This window comes from Saccopteryx leptura, chromosome 4 (assembly GCF_036850995.1).
Source record: "Saccopteryx leptura isolate mSacLep1 chromosome 4, mSacLep1_pri_phased_curated, whole genome shotgun sequence".
NCBI lineage: Eukaryota > Metazoa > Chordata > Mammalia > Chiroptera > Emballonuridae > Saccopteryx > Saccopteryx leptura.
In genome coordinates, this window is record NC_089506.1 from 171,515,271 (window position 1) to 171,534,998 (window position 19,728).

At 44.0% G+C, this 19,728-nt stretch overlaps 1 protein-coding gene across 2 annotated transcripts in view; it reads left to right on the plus strand.

The window, feature by feature from the left end:
* Positions 1 to 2,517: 2,517 nt before the first annotated feature.
* The window catches only part of KCNN2 (potassium calcium-activated channel subfamily N member 2), a 543,720-nt gene continuing 526,509 nt past the window's right edge, over positions 2,518 to 19,728 (plus strand). For both annotated transcript variants that reach the window (XM_066382032.1, XM_066382033.1), the window contains exon 1: positions 2,518 to 2,974. The gene's annotated coding sequence lies outside the window, so the exon portion shown is untranslated. The remainder of the gene's footprint in view (positions 2,975 to 19,728) is intronic.

Consider the following 19,728-nt stretch of genomic DNA (forward strand, 5'->3'; position numbering starts at 1 on the left):
GAAACACTTCCCCTTTATAGACAGTCCATTGGAAAACTTCATGGAGCCTCTTTATGTTTAAAGAACTTTTCATATATCAAAATATCCTCAAAACAACTGTGAACCCCTATAGTTGGGTGATTCTTTACCCTGGATGTCAGAGTGGATCTTAGAGATTAGCAGCAGGATTTTAAAAAGGGGTTTTGAGGGGATGTTTGGTTTCCCTGAGAGAAGAAAATGCAGGGTCAGTGACCAGAGACCTGCACATACATGGACTGCCGTGGGGATCTGCTGTAGCACGACAAGGAAACCACACAGTTTGTTCTCTGTTTAGGTTTTATTTGTCCATTATTTTAAAAAGATTCCACATTACTAGACTGATTGTGATCACATTATAAGGTATATAAATGTCAAATCATTATGTTGTACAGCTGAAAATGATAAAAAATATTGTATGCCAACTATACTTTAAGATTTTTTTTTAAAGCAAGAAAAGGAAACCTACTTATATTGTGAATTTACTTAGATAAAATAGATTTTCTCCAAATGCCTCTTTGTCTGTACAAATTCAACCAAATTCAGCCAGCTTCAGCTCATATTTGTGCAGTGATAATAATACTTCATGTCTTGAGCTTCCGCACAGGCCAGTGCTGGTCTAAGGAGTTCATGTAGATTATCATATTTAATCTCAGCAGAACCCCACGAGCTACCTACTATTACTGTATTCACATTTGACAGATAAGGAACTGGTGCACAAATCATTTCAACGAGATCCTATAAATAGCCAGGATGAACTCAGGACATGGGGCTCCGGAGCTTTTCTTTTGCATTTCCCTGGTGCACCCCTGGATCCTGACTCATCTCAGAAAAAGTACTCTAGCCGGAAAGGGAATACAGGGGAAAAGCCTTTCAACAACAAGGACCAAATGGAGTTTGTGTTTGATTCATAGATAATTCCAGGATTATTCTGATTAAATACAGTTAAATAATAATCTCTCACTGTGTTAGAATCAGCTGTAAAAGAAAAATCCGGAGGCTAGAAGGTGGACAGGGAGGAAGTGGCAGAGGCGCATGGCTTCAGCACCTGCAGGAGTGCCTGGGTGGAGTCTGGGCTTCCTCCCACAGCTGTGGGCTAGTTCTGTGAGGGCAGATGCTGCCTGTTTCTCTGCAGCACCCAGGGGTCCTTCAAGGGATTTACACACAGAGGCTCAGGATCTGGTTCAGTAAGGAGGACTTAAAGGATGGGGCTTGGGAATCAGGGGTCAGTTTAGGACCTTCCGGACTAGGACTAGTGCAGTAGGTTTCATTTCATGCTAAATGCAAGATTCAGAGCAGGTGTGGTTGCTTTCTCCTGGGTCACTAGAACCCGCTGGGGCCGCAAACCCCTATGTGGCACCATAAATAGTCTGTTGTTGTTTTGAGAGGTTGTGTGGGAATGACACGGACCACCCATGTGTGTGTATTATGCTGACAGCCCCGAGACCGCCAGGAAGCAGGCAATCAGATGGCAGAGGATGTGAGTTTTGCATTGCTCCTGACATGGCTTCAGACTTCTTCGACCCTGTAACTGATAGACAAAAACCCAAACAGTTTGAGTGTTGCAGAAAACATAAAATGAGCCCAAAGCCTGAAAATCCACGGAGGACTTTCTGCTTCTGGCATCTGATAACAATAGGTCCTCAGCCTGACGAACTGCCTGCCTGAAATTCACCTGTCTCAAAATCCTCTTGGCCCTCTCTCTCTTTTTTAAACTGAGAAATGGAGTCTATGAAACAGAGTGAACAGCAGCAATCAAAATTCGGAAGGCTAGAGACGTATCTGCCATTCTCAGAATTTATGAACATCCCCTCTTTCTGGAAGGCTCTCAGAGCCCCAACCGCTCAGCACGGGCTGGTGAGTTCCCTGCAGCAGCTGGCAATGGAGCTATAAATAGAAGGGGAGCGGGCGGAGATTCCGGGCTCTCCCTCCTCCCGCTCTGGCGCGTTCTGGGCCGGGGATGCCAGTGCCGGGGAGGGCGGGCTGGTGCGCAGGCGGCGTTAACCCCCTCCGCACTTTGGGGCTCCTGCGGGCTGCGGGGGAGGTCGAGAAAGAACACGCTGGGCGTGGAAATGAAGGCATGTTTCTAACCTTGCACTGGGAAAACCACCATCTGTGATTGCTATTCCTCCCTGTTTCCATTTAAGCTTTGGTTAACACCTGAAATTCGATCTTAACTCACCCCTACACACGGGAATTTGTTCCATGTATTTTTTTAACTGGCTTAAATCCAAACCTTAAAATTAAAAGCATCCCCAAATTTGGTCTTGGAAATAACGTTGGCTTTCAGGGTTCTCTCCACCGTGCTGCTTAACGCTGCTTAAGGACAGTTACTTTCCTCCAGAGGGTCGATCAAGGGGAAAAGTGTGTGTGTGTGTGTGTGTGTGTGTGTGTGTGTGTTATTTTGGGCGCATGCACACCCCTGGGTAGCCTCTAAGTCTGCAATACCCGAAGCATTCCGGGCCCCCGCCAACCGGCTCGTCCCTGCCAGCCAAGGATTGGAGAAGGAGGGAGTCCCCAGATCTGGCAGGGTATCCTGTCACCAGCGTCAGTATTTTGCACTGTCGGTGCTGAAGCAGGGACAGGCAGGTAGGAGTTAGGTTCCTCAAAGGTGGACCCAGACCAGCCAGCCACCAGTGGGGAGCGGGGACGGCTCACCCGCTGCGCCCCCCGCCCGACCCACCCTGGGACTCCCGGAGGAGCCCAGGAGGAGGAGGGAGGGACGTGCGCTCTCCCGGGCTTAGAGCTGTCACGGAATTTGAACCGGAGAGGCAGCTGGTCCCTGGCCAGGACTCCTGATCATTCTCAAATGGAAACAGTTTCTCCCAGTGAACCTGCTGGAATTCTCAGTGGACTCTCACTTCGGCTTTGCTTCCTGGTGCATTTAACCAAGGCCGCATTTCCCACTTTGGGGCAAGGAAGGCTCCAAATGGAGCGGGGCTCCTGGTTGCAGAACAAGGTAAGCTCGCCGCTAAGGAGACATTGACCGGGGCCTATAGATTTAAGAGACCATTATCCCTCCAGGCTAGATGGTGTAGTGAAGTTTGCCTTGGGCTTCCCCTTCCCCAGCCCCTTCCTTGGGCCTCTCGTCACTTATCCACCCCTCTTTCTTGGCTTTCTGCTGCCCCTATTCATACCTTAAAAAGAAAAATTCCCCAGGGGGGCGGTGGATGAAGGGACTCCCTTATGTTCTTATTTTCAGCATTTTAATGTTCTACAGTAAAGGCCAGTTCCACAGTGTTTTGCGATCTAAATTCCCATCTCCTCCACCCCACCTTCCATCCTTGTTCTCTCCTCTCAGTTCTCTCTTCCTCTTTCCTTATCCAGCCTTACTTATATGTCTTTGCCTTCCCCCACTCTAACTTCTCCTTCCTGTCTTTGAAAATATGAACCGGAATAAAGGGAGCTAGGGGAGAATGTCGTGACTTTGTGTGTAATATAATGCTAGGGTTATAGGGTGCATGGATTCATGGATTGTTGGTTTAGGAGTCATTTGCTCATCAGCTATTGTTAAGCACCTACTCTTTGCTGTTATTTAACTTTTTCTTGTGTGGGATGACCAGTTCATTCTCTTGAAAATAATATGTCCCCAAACTTTTCTCCAAGTGCCCCTCTACTTTTCTCCAGGCTGTGGAAGTGAGAGGAGGGGGAGATAGAGTCTGAAGCAGAGAGGGAAGCTCATTCTGTCCAGGCTGGTTGGTGCTTTGTGCCCTCAAGCCGTGGAGTACTAGCAAAAATCACACAATAGTAACTGACATTTGTCGAGCACTTTTGGTATTGTTCTAAGAACTTTACAAATATTAACTGATTTAAAACTCATAACAACCCTGTGAAATAAGTAACATCATTATCTCTTGTTTTACACATGGAACAGATGATTTAAGTAATTTGTTCATGATAACACAGCTAGTAAGTAAGTAGGGGGAGCTGAGATTGAAATTTAGATTCTAGAACACAACTCTTAATCTGTTATGTATCTCAGTCATCATATATTCATCCATCCACTCTGCACACGGCACTGTGCTAAGTACTGGCAATGGAGGAGTAAATAAGGCAACCAAGATGCTTGGCGCTTATATTTATTTGAGGGAGACAGACAATATCTCAGCAAACTAGGTAATTTCAGGTTGTGGTAGAGGCCACAAAGAAAACAGGGTAATGTGCTAGGAAGTGGCGATCTTCACATGGTAAGTGGCCAGGGAGGTTCTCTCTGTGTTGGGATTAACCAGGCTGAGACCTTGAAGCATGGAGGAGCGGAAATACAAATAGCTAGTGAACGTATGAAGTGATAGGAACTGTCTTTAGTAATTGTGGAAATAGTATTTAAGGCCACATTGAGATATCCTTTTGTACCCATTTTGTACCCTGAATTTAAAAAGTTTGACAATTTCAAGTGGTTGCAGAGGATGTGGATTCAGGGGGCATTTTGACATTGCTGGTGGGAGTATGACCTGGTACAGTGACTTTGGAAAACAGTTTGGCATGATATCCTAATTTGAACATTTGTATACTTGTGATCCAGTAGCTGAGCTTCATTCTAGATTTACACCAATAGAAGTTCTTGCACATGAATATTCATAATAGCCTGGGTCCCAATAATGAAAACCTGGAAAGAACTCAAGTGTTCATCACTGGTGAATAGATGAATAGTGCCATATTGACAGAGGAATATTATACAGCAGTCAAAATGAATAAACTAAGTGACACATAGTATAATTGGATTTTAGCAATATAATATTAAGTGAAAATTGTTTAAAAGATTATATATAGCATGATTGTACTTTATAATATTAAAAACTACTAAAATAACCACCCCCCGATTATGTAGGAATATATGTAGATGCAGTACTATTATAAGTAAATATGAAATTAAGAGAATGAGAAATGAGATCTGTACCTATGGTTACCTTAGGCCAGTTATTTTCAATTGCTATGCTGCAAGAATTTTTAAAACGTGCAACACCTACGTAACTAGTGAGGGGCACTGACCTCTTTTCCCTTAGAATGGCAAATAATAATAAAAAAAAATAGCCAAGACAACAATAGCTTTCCAGTGTGAATGAATTAAAATACCTATTTTTTGTGTGTGTGTCAAATAGGCATAAAATATATTTTGTAGTGTGCTACAGAATTTTAGTAATTAATTTATGTGTGTCATGAGATGAAAAAAGTTAAAAATCACTGCCTTCGATCGGGAGAAGCAGGGACCATATGGTTAGAGCAAGTCAGTGGCAAAATCCTAGCTGTGTTTTGGCTGGTAGGGCCAGATATGCTTATTATATTTAAAATAGCTGCTAACTAATGAAGTATGTCAGGTCATGCACTGAAAATGAGGGTATGTGATGAATCAAATATTAAGACTATCCCTGTTGTATGTAGTGTGGTTCAGACTGGAAGGTGGGAAAGCACACCTCAGTCAGAGAGAAGGGAGCTTGATAGATGATATTTTTAAGGAAGAGAAAGGTAGTCAGAGTAAGGGTGGGCTAGCAGGTCAGAGAGGTAGACTGGGACCAGATTTCCAGGCCTTGTAGGTCAAGGTAAGAATCAAGAATTTTAAGCAGGGAAGTGATTGGGTTTAAGATTTTTAAAGGCCTCTCTGGATGTTAGGTAGACAAGAAACTATGGGAGAGTCACTTACCGAGGCCACTGCAGTGGAAGAAAAAAAAAAAATGGCAGCAGCAGCGTGACTGTGTTCCTGCAGGTTATTTACTACACAGGGCACCCGCCTGAAGGTCAAGTGGAGGTTAAAACCCAGCCCATGCTCTGCTTGTCAGCAAACATCCTGGTGCTGGGTGCGAAGGCCTGGAGGAAGGGCACCTTTTCTCCAATCTGCATAAAGGGGTCTGTAGGCCTGCAGCCCACCGATGGATCTGGGTGGGGAAAATGGACTTGAAGAGAAGTGGATGGATTCGGGACAGATACTGGAGGAGACGCACAGGACTTGTTGATGGATTATATCTAGGGATCCATCGGGGAAGGAGAGGAATCAAAGGTGACTCCTGGATTTTTATTTGACTCGGATGCTACTGAGGCTATTACAGAGAAGGGGAAGAACAGGCAGGGAAGAAAATAATTGTTTAGATATGTTAATTTTGAAATGCTATTAGGACATCCAAGTAAAAATGTCAGGTAGGGAGCAGCATGTGAGTCTGAAGCTTGAGGGAGAATTTGGGGCAAGGACGAACGTGGGGACTCTAGGACTGTATATAGATGGCATAGTTCAAGTTCCTTCACTTCGTGGTCATTGTCAGATTGTGAATTCCTTTGGGACAGAAAAATTTTATTTGTCTTTTTTTATTCTCAGCAAAGTGTAAAGTAAGATAGCTTATCAATAAATATTGTCTAAAGATGACAGAAGTTTACATAAACAATATAGACATGAAGAAATAGAGGGTAGACGGAGGAGGTGTCCTTGGTGTCTGGACCAGTGTCTACAGGGGCAGCTGCGTAGCTTCCAGTGCCTCCTGAGGCTGAAGCAAGTCTAACGGTGGGGCCAGCCCATGACGAGGATGTGGGCAGGCATCTTGGGGCCAGTGCTCAGAGAAGCCAGAAATGGCAAGGACTAGAGCGTGAAGACACAGAGGGTGCAGGAGGGTCCTGAGGTCAGAGAAAGAAGATGATGGAGCACTGAGCTAGATCAGGAAGTCACCCCAAAATGCAGCAGGACTTGCAGGTAGGTGCTGGGATAGAGTGAAATCAGAAAGAGGAGAGAGGACCAAGGGGCTGAGTGACAGGAACCAAGCCAGCTGGAACAGATGGAACCACAAGGTTCAGTGTAAGGGCCAGTGAAATACAGGCATATTTGATCATCTCCAAGTAAATAGCTTGGGACCAGCCAAAACAGTCTTACCGCCCCCAGCCCCACGAGACCTCAGGCTGTGCTGTCGGGGCATCTCATGTAGAAAGTGGTGGCTGTGGCCTTCCTATGCCAGGTGTCCCTTCTCATCCCCCTGCTAGGCCTCCTCTGCAGCACTCGCCTTCACCGTACCCTCCTGGTGTCAGGCCCGAGGGGCGGGCCCTGCTCTCTGACATTTGGACCTGACAAGGTTCTTTCCTGTCACCACATTTCATCACCCTGCTGACATCTAGTTCTTTAGACTCCACCCTCTTATTGCAGTTCTCATCTCTTTACCGGTCTCCTGTCCTCAAATGGCCACCCCTTGACTCTGGTCAGTGGTCTGCCTCCAGTGCCAGCACAGGGACTGGCTGGGGGTATGTGTGCAGGAATTGGGAAAGGAAGAGAGGGAGGGAGGAGGAGGAATTCCTTTTTTTCACTTGGCGTTAGGATGATGAAAATGAAACCATCCTATTCTCACTAATGATAAATGCACAAGGACCTCTCTTTCACAGACAGCTGGCGCAATATTACTTAAGAATGTAGGCTTTGGAATAAAATAGACCTAGAGTTCAAGTCTAGCTGTACTGCATGCAGTTTGGTGAGGTGATGTAACCTCTCTCAGACACTCAATTTCTTCATCTGTAAATGTGGATAATAACAAAACCTGCTTATGTTGTTATGAGTTTTACATCAGATAATGTGAAGCTTCTTAGCACAGTGCCTGGCTTGCAACAAGGACACAGTGAAGGTTAGCTGTTATTATTTTCCAAGGCATTTAATTGTCAATTCCTCCTTTGTCGACTGGCTTCAAGGAATGCTTTTCTGATTCTGAGAATTCAGACTCCTCATCCAGAGGAGCCGGTGCTCTGGCAGTGAGGCAGCAGGCATTTTTGGCAGATGGGTATTTGCTGTTTCATTTCTCACATTACTCCACATCGTATTCCGGCACATAATTCATGGCCAGCCAGGAGTCTGAATAACAGTGAGATTTCAGAATTTATTCATTCAACATTTGTAAACAGTGATTGAATGTCTTACTATGTAAATAGAGACAGTGATGACTAAGACACAGTCCCGGCTTTCAAGGAAATCATAGTCTAGTTAGGGAGGCAGATGAAAAAACAGACAATTACAGTGTTCGTATTAAGGGGATCCCTTCTGCTGAGGCTCTGGCCCCAAGACCTCCCACCCAGTGAACATACTAGTAGTTATGCCCCCCCCTTGTATTTGACCATACATTTACAACGTATAAATCATATTCACTTCAAATTATTTCATGTGATTTTTATAACAGCTTTATGAAATAGGTAATGATTACTACTCTGAGCCAATGCTTTTTAAAAAAAAATATTTTTTCCCATTGATTTGAGAGAGAAAGAGGAGGGGAAAAAGAAAAGTGGGAGAGACAGTAGGGGAAGGAAGAGAAAGAGATACATCAACTAGTTGTTCCATTTAGTTGTGTACTCATTGATTGCTTCTCCTATGTGCTCTGGCTGGGGTTCGAACCCATGACCTCTGGGGTGCTGGGTCAGTGTTTTATCCACTGAGCCACCTGGCCAAGGCCTGAGTAGATGCTTTTTTTTTTTTCTAAATTTTTTATTTATTCATTTTAGAGAGGAGAGGGAGAGACAGAGAGAGAGAGAGAGAGAGAGAGACAGAGAGAGAGAAGAGACAGAGAGAGAGAAGGGGGGGAGGAACTGGAAGCATCAACTCCCATATGTGCCTTGACCAGGCAAGCCCAGGGTTTCAAACCAGCAACCTCAGCATTTCCAGGTCGACACTTTATCCACTGCGCCACCACAGGTCAGGCCTGAGTAGATGCTTTTAAATAAGGCAAACTGTCTTATGGGGGGACACTGCCGTGACCTGTTTTCCAGCTTCCTCTATTGTCCTTTCACTGTTTTTATTAGGGGTCAGTCTAGTTCACCATCCTTGGGGCTGTGGTTTAGTTTGATTCCTAGTTTATCCCCTTGATGGCCAGGTTTAGCTCCTCTATTGGGACCTTTGCTCTCCAATGACTTAAACTGACAACTCATTTCATCCAGGTAGCTTTGTGCAACTATTCTGTCCTCTAGGACTCCATCTTGGTACCGGCCAGAAAGCAAAGCCCAGGTGAGGGGCAGGATAGCTCCCCAGAGGGAAGGGGTTAGAGAGAAGCTAGGCTGATAAACTATGCTTGTGAGTTGGAAAGTGGAGGAAGTGGCAGAAGAATCTTTTCATTCCTTAATTATACAAGTCTGTTCAGTCAGCATTATTGCTAGATGTTTCTCCTGAATGGGGAATGAATATAGAAGTCACTTTAGCCTCCTTAAAAATGAAACGACTTATTTACGCTTTCTCAGAGATGTCTTAAAAGCAGTTGGTCATGTACAAAACACTTAAAAGTCTTCTGATAAAGAATACATCAGTGATTAAAATCAGTTTACATTTATTTAATTACATAAGGAGTATATATTTTTTTTCTTTTTTAAAAATTTACTTAGGGAAAGTAAAGCTCCCAGACTTATTTGTCATATGATTATGTATAATGAGAAAGTGAGTTTGTTGTCAGAAGCATGTGCTTTGCAAATCGAATCCTGTAGTTTTTAGTTTTGTGGAAGACATTGTTACACCGGAGGTCTGTGCTGCCCCCTGGACGTCTGGGTGGGGCGCCTCCACACCTCCTGCCAGGCCCGCAGTGCAGCGGCAGGAGGACTCGGACTGCAGCAGTTCAAAAAGGCAGCTTCCACCCACAGATCTCTTAACCATTTCCACAGTAACTTTGATTATTTCCTTAAGCAGAGGGGAAAGTTGGTTAACTGGTTATTTTCTTTGAATTTAAATAAGAAGTTTGTGGAACACATGGGAAATAAAAAGCATCCTTTATCAAAGGTAAGTTTTTTGTTTGTTTGTTTTTTGAGAGAAAGAGCAACAGGGGAGGGAGAGAGACGAGAAGCATCAACTTATTGCGGCAACTTAGTTGTTCATTGTGCCTTGACCGGGGCGCTCCAGCTAAGCCGGCAACCCTGTGTTCAAGCCAGTGACCTTGGGCTTTGTGATGCCAGTGGCCAAAGTCAGGCAGGCCCACAGTGGATCCAGGCAGACAATAGAGAAACTGTGGAGCTGCAAAGCGCTGGGCCATTCCATTTAATAGAGTCTCCCAATGGCGGACAAACAGGTAGGGAAATCCGCTTCTCAGGCAAACAGACAGCAAAATGGCCCCTCAGGGTGTCAGGTAGGCAACCCACCATCTGCCATCCTCCCTGAGCACAAGCACCCATAGCCTTACATAGACTATCCACATGTGGCGCTGCCTCGTGCTCACTCACCAATCAAGCAAAGAACTTGCAGCCAGTAAATTAAGGAGCAAGCCTAACATAGCTGTTTCCCCCACAGGCTTCAAGCCAGTTACCTTTGGGCTCAAGCCAGCAACCCTGGGGTCATAGCTATGGTCCCACGCTCAAGCCAGTGACCTCAGGGTTTTGAACCTAGGTCCTCAGTGTTCTGGGCCAATGCTCTATCCACTGTGTCACTGCCTGCTCAGGCGACTCAGCATAATTTCCAAATTAGTGAAACTTCAATGATTTTTACTGTAAATTCAAATTGAAAACCAAGCATTCAGTCACAGGTAAATCTTGATTTTCTAATTAATTTTATGAGATAGATTTTTTTTTTCCTTTTAGTTGAAGAAAAATTTACCACCTGACTTATATTGATAGCTTCTGTGTTCTGGAAGAGACAGACCTTGCCAACTTCAGACAGCTGTGCTCAGTACACACCTGACTCCAGATTCTGGCCTCTGTTGTGGGTAGAAAACATTTTTTATACAGCTTCTCAAATAAATGACCAAAACTAAGCCAAAAGTGATGATTATCACGTGTGTATCTGAAGATGCTAGCTGATTTTGGCCAGGCATCTCTGGCCAGTTAGCACTGATTGACTCTTCCTGCTATGTTTTCCCTACTTTTATTGCAAATCAGAAATCTGATTTTGTCTTATGTGGGATGGTAGAGATAGATGAACATGGAACATAGCAGGCCAGACCAGTGCTTCTCAGATTCACGCTTTTCAAAACACAGATTCCGGGGCCCTACTCACAGAGATTCTGACTCAGCAACAAAATTTCCCAGAATTTCCATTTCTTTTTTTTTGTTTGTTTGTTTTTGTTTTTGTTTTGTATTTTTCTGAAGCTAGAAACGGGGAGAGACAGTCAGACAGACTCCCGCATGCGCCCGACCGGGATCCACCCGGCACGCCCACCAGGGGGTGACGCTCTGCCCACCAGGGGGCGATGCTCTTCCCCTCCAGGGTGTCGCTCTGCCACGACCAGAGCCACTTTAGCACCTGGGGCAGAGGCCAAGGAGCCATCCCCAGCGCCCGGGCCATCTTTGCTCCAATGGAGCCTTGGCTACGGGAGGGGAAGAGAGAGACAGAGAGGAAGGAGAGGGGGAGGGGTGGAGAAGCAGATGAGCGCTTCTCCTGTGTGCCCTGGCCAGGAATCGAACCCGGGACTTCTGCACGCCAGGCTGACGCTCTACCACTGAGCCAACTGGCCAGGGCCGAATTTCCATTTCTAACGGGTGTCCAGGTAATGCTAATGAAGCAGGTCCATGGAGCACACTTTATTGACTTTGAGGAAACTTGAGGCGTAACAATGAAATCGTGTTACATAAAAATGCTAGGGTGAACAACTGTCCAGTTTGCTCACATTGATATGGTTTCAGCACTGAAAGTCTTATGTCCCAGGAAACCACTCACTCCCAGGGAAACGGAGAGGTTGGTCACCCTACAAGGCATACAAGGCTAGATTATCATGGCAGCTCTATTGTGCTTTGAAGTGATTGGTGTTTCACCTACATTTTAAACCCACAGTGGGTTTCAAGACAAGCCACTGAGCATACCATGAAATGAGGCATGCTGGTTATAGCCTTAAGCTTTTTGAAACCTCTTTTCTCACAAGTTATGGTAGATCAAGGGTTTCTAAACTTGTCTGCACATTGCAGTCACCTGGAGAGCTTAAAATGAAAGAAACAGATGCCTATGTGACACCCTCACGCCCCTTAGTGAATTAATTGGTTTAGGGGGTGGCCTATGCACTTGTAGTTTCAAAAGGTCTCCAGAGGATTCTAATCTGCAGACAAGTGTGGGAATCACCATAATAAACAAGTCTCCAAGATGGCAGCTATATGTACCTCCCTCTTTCTGCACACATGCCCTTCATCACATAAAGAGGTGGGGTCTGTTTCCTGCTCCTTGAGTCGTGCTGCCTTTGTGACTTGCTTTGGAACAATAAAAGTCAAAGAAAGCGAATTCTGGGTCTTTGAGCCCAGGCCATGAGAGTACTGGTGACTTTCGCTTCCTCCCTCTTGGACTCCAGCCCCCGCATGAGGGGTCAGACTATTCTGAGTCCTCAGGACTGTGAGGAAGCTTCAGTTTGCCTCAGGGGAGTGAGCCACTGCCTGAAAGAGCTGTGAGACGTGGCTTTCTGAGGGAATCTTTTTTGGAGCTTTAGTCCAGCCATGCTAACAGCTTAATTTGGCCAAGTGAGTGATCCTAACTTGTGCCACCAGGATCAGAACCATGCAGGCAAGCCCTCCATGTCTTTGTTTTAAGTCGTTTCATTTGGGTGGTGAGTTACAGAACCCGGTGTAGCTGAAGTACAAGTATATAAGTGTATTCCTTGCACTGATTGATAATAACAATATAAAGGGGCATTTTGAAAGGCTCTGTGTGAATGAGGAATGCTTTATTTGTTATCTCTAGATCAAAGTACCAAGCAAAATCAAATCTATATCACTGAATAGTTGAACTATAAATATTAATAAAACTATTACTGATGATGAGCAAAGAGAGTTCACTGTTATCAATGAAGTAGCTTTAATATGCATTCTCTTGGGTCTTCTAGAAAGCAGAGTCCAAGGCAGTGCTTAGAGTGCTATCAGTGTGTTTGGGACACGCTACCCTGGAGTGTAAAGGTGAACAGGCCGGAGTACATATGATGTGATACAATGTAATGTCAAGTATTACCACACCTGCTACTGTTTAACAAGGGGTTGGGGGGACTCACTGTGTCACTCCACATGCTTGCTTACTTGGCATTTGTGGCTTTTCCAGAAAGGTTGCGAAGAGGAACTAGACCTTAGGGTAGTTCATGGGAGAGAAAAAGAAAGAGGAGCTTAGCTGCCCAGCTCCCTCTTATATCATTTCTTGTTGGTGAAGTTTTACCCCATGGGAAGCTAACTCCACATACTCTTGGCTCCTCAGTGGCTGCTTGGGAATCGGGCACCATGCCACAAAATGTTCTTTTTCCGAAGTCCAAAAGTGGAGGGGCACTTGCTCATGGAAGAAGTGCTCACCAAGGGAGATGGGGGGGGGGGGGTTTGAGGGATTCTGAGAAGGTCCAGAATGCAATTGTGTGGTTTTTAATTCTTTAAATTAAATTTTATTATTTGCCAAAACAAACACTGTAAGGCAACTTGCATTGATAATGCTTTTGCAAGCTGCATGCTGAGGCCGTATTTATCCACCGGTTTCGATTCCCCTTCTGACGTTAGACATATGCTCAGTACCAATTCCAACATAAATGCAGTAGTTGTCTTGACTGGTCTTCTCCGTTCCAGTCATCCCACCCAATGCAGCACTCTCCCTGGACATTTGCAAAAGCGGTTGCAGCAGCTCTGTTTTCATCCTCAGCTCCAAGGATTTGGTTCTTATTTTACTGTTTTGCAGAGTCAAGTTTTTTTCCTGGTAGAAAGGAGTGTGCATGCTGTAAAGCCAGAGGTTATCGCCATGGCCATGCAGGTTCAGGTTGGATTCGGGAAGATGATGAAGGAATAGTGGAGCCAGAAAATGGTGGGCCGTTCCATTTATTAAAGTCTTGTAACAGCGGACAAGCAAACAGGCAGGGCTCCTAAGGCCCTCAGCATTCCCGTCTCGCCCAGACTCACAGGCCCCCACCAGCCTCAGCACCCCCAGCCAAACAGGCTGCGCCGAAATCTCAGGGCTCCCAAGCCCCTCAGCGCTCTCTCTCTCTCTCTCTCTCTTTCTCTCCCCCTCCCAGCAAAACAGGCTGGGGGAAAAAAACCTTTCTCCAGCAAATAATAGCAAACCATCGCTCCTCCCCACTGTGGCAGGCTGTCCACAATTTGCAATCTGCCACCATGAGGGCAAGTACCCACAGCCTTCCATAGACTACACACACATGGCACTACCCCAATACAAGCGAGCAAACCTAAAAAAAGTACTCGTTTACCTAACACATGCTATATAGTCTTGAGAGAGAAGTGCCAGCAATGAGCTGGCACTTCTGAACACCCATCCTTTTTGATGAGCTGTTAATTCTTACTAGTCAGGTCTCTTTTTGCAATGGGGAAAGAGATTTTGAGTGTAAACATTCTGCCCTGTTTAATTATTTCATGAGGCTGAGTGGTTCCTAAATGTCAGTGCTTTCTTTATATGGCAGATATCATGATATGTTTCAACTCAGCCCCACCCTGTCTGTAGGCAACATTATATCAGAGAACCAAAAGTCTATTTAACACACTGAAGTTCATTCATACTTTTTCTGGAAAATAAAAGTGTTCATTGGTTCCTCAGCAACCTGCTGATGCGTTTATTTTCCTTTTGTCTTCTATATATAAGTAGTGAAGATTGCTAAATAAGGTTGAAAGGGCAAGAAAAGAGTTTTGTCTGCAATTAAAGTCTGTGAAGTCAATGTGAACACTGCTTTTCCTGTGGACAGGTAACCTCCCCTTCTATTTCTAATAATTGAGGTGACTGATTGACTACAGTTATATCCAGCCATTGATTTTCTTTCTCTACTTGGAGCACCAAAAGTGGGGGGTTTCCTTTTATTTTTATAGAAATATTCCTAAGTAGTAAGCACAGGAAGACTATTGTGGCATAGAGCAAGATAGAAAGATTTGAAAAACACGCTTTTATTCTTAGTCATGTTGCAACATATGAATGGTCTTTGGAAAATAAAGTCCTAAGCCTGTGTCACTATTTTCTAGTGACAATTATTAGGTTCACCTTATTCTCAATGAAGGAGAATTGACATGCAGTTAATGTCCAGTTAGTCTCCACTTCCTGTGAGGATGGATTTCCTAAATGTTCCCTTGAACAGTGGTAGATCTTTGGACCTAATTTTTGCTCTTGAGTGGAAGGTATGCTCTGTATGTAAAGATAGGAGGGGTATTGTTGTATCAGATATTCGTTTCTTTATTAAATGAAAGACATCCTATTCAAACTGGCTCCAATAAAAAAGGGAATTGGTTGGCTCATGTAAGACAAAGGTTTTGGATATGACAATTTGTAGCCAGTATTCAAGCAGTGATATTGTAAAGAGCTTTCTCCCTTTTTCTAATTTTGTCTCTAGCTCTTGATTCTTTTGTCTATAATGGCTTCGATCTCAGGCACACCTTTCTCTCGTGGCTCCGTGATGCACCAACAAACATAAGCTTTGTCTCTAAAGCTTAGTTTTAACAAAAATTCTAGGATTGAATTTAAATAGAGAGGTGTGTTCAGATTTGGAAGGAATCTGAGAGTAGAAGAGCGGCAATTCCCATGGGAAGTTCAAGATGCTATACTGGAACAATGGAAAAGGGTGCCAGGCTGGCAATAATGACAGACGTCCACTATGGTGGGAATGGGCCTCACTGCCTCCTAGTTTAAGAGATTCAGCTTTGAGAACTCACACATGTAGTTCTGTCCATTATCTGAAAAAGTACTCATGTTCCAGGAGTAGACTCACACTAGCTGAGCCCAGAAAGACTGATGTATAAACTGAAGGCCTGATTTATTAGTTCACAATGAGAAGAACATTCTCATAACCTCACATGCCACTGTTGACAGAACAGTGTACTTTCTCCCCTTAGGCAAACCACAAGGAAAGCCAATCATAAAATACTTGCTAATTGAGGATGGATCGGAACAAGAGGAGTGTCATGGTCCATTGGAGGATCTGCTCCAGGGACCAGAGGACTGACCTTCTGCGGGACAGAGCAGCATTGTTTCTAGATGATATATGAGAGTCTCTGTGAAATTTTGAGGCTTTGGACTTTTCTTTTGGCTGGTATTTATTAAAGGGTAGGCCCAACCAACTGCACTAAGATGACAAGGAGGACTGATAAAATGCAGATTTCTGATTGCACCCAGACCTGCTAGATGGGATTGATAGAATGAATCTGTATTTTCAACACTCTCCTGGTTTTGTCTCTGTAATATGAGAGTTACTCCTCTAAGCTAATTAAACTCTTTTGTTCTCAGAATCTTTATTCTAATAAGATGTAATTTATTGGTTTCTGTTTAATAAATTATTGAATATTTTGGTATTGACTGCCTATGATAGCTCTCAATTACAGGTATTTTAAGATTCATTTTAATTATAAAATTTTAACTAGAAAATAATGATGTGGAAAGTTGGGAAAGAATGGAAAAATATAATAAGGAATTTAGTGAAGCCATCTGTAATTTCCTTACTATTTGCTGTCTTTCTCTTTTATGTGTGGGAATTTAAACACTATACCTTCCTCACAATGGTCTTGGTATATTATATATAGCACTTGATTCCTGCTTTATTTACTCCAATTTAATTTGAAAGCATCTCTCACCATATTGTTAGTTTTCACTTACATGCTATTAGTAGCTATTCTCAAAATTTCCATTCAAATATTTAGAGACAGAATTTTATTCCACACTTGTCATTTATTGTGTGTGTAGTTTCTACAAGTGTGGAAGAAGGAGTGAGATGTATATTTTATTTTAAAGTTAAGCAGATAGGACCACAGATTTATTTTATAAACAAAAACTAACATTTTCCAGGAGATTTTTAGATACATTCTTAATAAGGGAATATTATAACAAAGTCACAGAGGTCATGGTTGATGGTTAATTGTCACAAGATTTGGTAAGTACATTTAACCTTCTGTCGGGAAGTTGCTTACAAGTTTAAGTGAAAAAACACTAAATTTACATGAAATATTCAAGTGAATGTATTTTCCATAAATATTATACTTAGCCTCAAGGTCAGTCATCCTTGGAAGATAACTATTAAATTAATTTCTGAATATTACATGAAAGATTTTGCCTCTTTTAGAAGACAGTCTTGGGCAGAAACTCAACTTTGAGCTTATAAGAGATAGAAAAAATATGGATTTCACAGAAAATTTATGGCCACATAAAAAATTTATGGCTACATAATGATCTGCAGTCACACCAGACCTTACGGATCACCATCCCAGGTTAGCTGGCCCTGTCATCCTGGGCCTCAAATGGTCCAGCCAGAGCCACCCGACTGTCCCTTCACACTGTATAGGGGAAGGTGCAGGCTGCTGTGGTTTCTGCTGGCATACATTTTGGGTCCCCACACACAACACCCACAGACAAGGAGAGATTTCAGAGGCTCTGCCTTCCCCTGTGATGCTGAAGGGGCCAGGTAACGATCTAGAGCTTGGGGAATTTAATGCATAATTAAAGAGCTTTAACCAAAGAGAGATCAGAGAGGAGGAGCACATGAATGAATTCCTTGCTTTTCTTCTCATACCTGTGGACTATTTCAAGATGCAGGGGTTTAAATAGCCTCCCTGGAGAGGGCGTGGAAGAATGCACAACCACTTTCGTCAGTGGAGAAGCTATTGACAGCTCAGTTACATACTGTTTTGTTCATGGCAAAATTATGCTTAGAGACTGAGATTGTCTTCGCCCATAATTTATTTAACACAGGTTCACTATATGAATTATAATTCACAATCATATTTCACAAGCCAGTAACATACAGGATAATCTTTTTTAATAAGCCAATAAAGGAACCAATGTTAGATTAATTCCACTCTAGTTCCAGGCAGAGGGGAGATGAAAGAAATAAAGTTCACTTCTCGTTAAGGTGTACCATTCTACCAGTTGGTTCTCAGTAGAGTCAGTCCTTCCAGCTGTCAACTGCTGGCGTAGGTCCCTCATTGCTGGGGCAAGTAGCCAGTGGGAGATTCGATTAGTGGTGAAAGCCAAGGTGGGCTGCTGCAAAGGTTATTTTGGGACCATTATACAACTGGGCCACTGCCTCTGAGGTGTAGTCTCAGCAAGGCAAGAACAGAAGTCCCTTCTCTTCCTGAAACTGCCACGTAGTTTAATACCACTGCCCACCAAGAGTAACTTGGCCACAACAGGCACAAATGTCTCAAGATCTTGGGAGAGCTATTTAAGTCAGCAAGGAGTAACCTTGCCCAGACCGAACACTCTTAAGTTGCTGTTCAAACCTGTTGGTTTTTTTTTTTTGGTTTTTTTTTTTTTTTCATTTTTCTGAAGCTGGAAACAGGGAGAGACAGTCAGACAGACTCCCGCATGCGCCCGACCGGGATCCACCCGGCACGCCCACCATGGGGCGATGCTCTGCCCACCAGGGGGCGATGCTCTGCCCATCCTGGGCGTCGCCATGTTGCGACCAGAGCCACTCTAGCACCTGGGGCAGCGGCCAAGGAGCCATCCCCAGCGCCCAGGCCATCTTTGCTCCAATGGAGCCTTGGCTGCGGGAGGGGAAGAGAGAGACAGAGAGGAAAGCGCGGCGGAGGGGTGGAGAAGCAAATGGGCGCTTCTCCTGTGTGCCCTGGCCGGGAATCGAACCCGGGTCCTCCGCACGCTAGGCCGACGCTCTACCGCTGAGCCAACCGGCCAGGGCCCAAACCTGTTGGTTTTTACAGCTTAAAAGTTCATCGCATGGCCCTGGCGAGTTGGCTTAGCAGTGGAATGTTGGCCCAATATGTGGAAATCCTGGGTTAGATTCCTGATCAGGGCACACAGGAGACATGACTATGTGCTTCTTTACTCCTTACCTTCCCCCTTCTCATGTTCTCTCTCCCCCCTCTCCTTCAGCATGGCTCGAATCATCGAGTAAGTTGGCCCTGGGTGCTGAGGATGGCTCCTTGACCTCGCCTCAGGTGCTAAAATAGCTCAGTTGCTGAGCAGTGGAGCAGCGGCCCCAGATGGGCAGAGCATCACCCAGTACGGGGCTTGCTGGATGGATCCTGGTCTATATGTACGCGAGAGTCTGTCTCTCTTCCTCCCCACCTCTCACTTAATAGAAAAAAAACAACAGACAGTCCATCACATGATGGACTATGGTGCCAATGATGTAATGGTCCTCTCTACTCCAGGTGCAAGAGTTGGATAAGAAAGTCCTAACATTTCAACTTTCAAAGAATTTCACAAGTTCAAACCACAAATAATTTTGTCCAAAATAAGCTTTCAAAATATGGATTTGAAATCATAACAATTCAGTATACAACATTCCATCCAGTGGTTTTAAATCACATATATTTTATTACCTAAGGACCTATGTCCTTTGCAAATCGTAAACTCACATATCTGCCAATACAGCCTGTGATTCTAAATCACTTACAATTCAATCACAATCATATTTTGTGGGTAAATTTCCTTTGACACACTCAAATCAGTAGACAAAACATAGTTCTCCTACTCCTCACTCTATAACATGGGGATTATGTTCTTGTGGAAAGTGAGCATTGTTTTTCTTTTAAGTTTCTCAAAATAAGATTCTAAGGATAATATCTGCAGCTTTCAGATTTTGCTGGAAATTTATTGGGGCTTCTTACGGTCCATATTTCTTCTTTAAAAAATTTTTAAAAATTTATTTATTGATTTTAGAGAAGAAGGGAGAGAAAGAGAAAGAGAAAGAGAATTGATCTGTTCCTGTATGTGCCCTGACCAGGGATCGAACTGGCAACCTCTGCACTTTGGGCTGATGCTCTAATCAATGGAGCGATCCGGCCAGGGCCCTATTTATTCATTAATGGAAGGAGAAGTTATTTTTTCTATTAAAAAAAAAATCTCATTGATTTTTGTTTTCTGTGAGGATCCGAGAAAGGAATTTTTATTGAGTATAA